We start from the raw sequence: 1,281 nt of genomic DNA on the forward strand, positions 1-1,281 counted from the left end.
TGATCAAATGAAATAAAGAAAGTCACTACATACTTGTTAGAGGGAAACTGAAAGAGGAGGAGATAATACTCATAAATGTATGTACACCAAATACAGGAACACCCAACTATATAAGACAAATATTAACAGACATGAAAAATCATATAAGCAATAACACAATTTTAACAGGATACCTTAACACCCCATTGTGACAAAGAGATAAATTAACTAGACAAAAACCATCAAACAAGTGACAAAACTGAACCAAAATGTGAACAAATGGACTTAGTAGACCTTTTACATAGTGTTCCACCCAGCGATGTCAGAATACACATTTTTCTCAATTACACACAGGATGTCTACAATAGAGCATATATTAGGCCACAGAACATGCTAAAATAAATGTAAAGTAGTTGAAATTATCCAATTCATATTATCTTACCATAGTGCTATGAAATTGGAAGTTATTGACAAAAGAAATCCAAGTAATCCCATACAGACATAGCAATTAAATAACACACTCCCGAACAACCAATGGGTTACAGATAAAATAAAAAAAGAAATTAAACAACATCTGAGATCAAATAAAAATGCAACTACAACTTATCTGAACCTGTGGGACACAATGGAAGCAATCTTCAGAGGGAAATATATGCTGTGACTTTTTACATCAGGAATAGAGAATGAAAACAAATAAACTACCTAATGATGCATGTCAAGCTTCTAGAAAAATAAGAGCAAGTCAAGCTCAATGTCAAAAGAATGGAAGCAATTATAAAAATTAAGGAAGAAATTAACACAGTGGAGACTAAAGAAATAGTACAATTGATGAATCAATTTGATTGAAAGGATAAATAAAATTGGTGAACCATTAGCCTCATCAAAAAAGGAAAGAAAAAATTCAAATTCATGCAATAAGGACTAAAAAGGTGAAATCATTACAGATCCTGTAGAAATTCAGAAGATAATCAATACCTACTTCAAAAATATTTACGTGCACAGGAAGGAAAATACAGAACAAATGAATAGATTCCTAGAGATGTATGAATCACCAAAGGCGAATCAAGAAGATATAAAAATTCTGAATTACCTGATATCAGTCAATGGAATTGAAAACATAATTAAAAACTCACCAACAAAGAAAAGTCCAAGTTCTGATGGATACACAGCCAAATTCATTTTTTTTTTTTTTATTTTAGGGAAGGGTCTACAGGGTGTTTAGGGTCTCATTCCTAGGTAGGACTCATAGTGATCCACATGTTTACAGCCTCCAAGAGCTGGGATTATAGGCGCACACCACCA

The sequence above is a fragment of the Octodon degus genome, unplaced genomic scaffold (genome assembly GCF_000260255.1).
Source record: "Octodon degus isolate 3935 unplaced genomic scaffold, OctDeg1.0 scaffold00111, whole genome shotgun sequence".
In the NCBI taxonomy this organism is placed as follows: Eukaryota; Metazoa; Chordata; class Mammalia; order Rodentia; family Octodontidae; genus Octodon; species Octodon degus.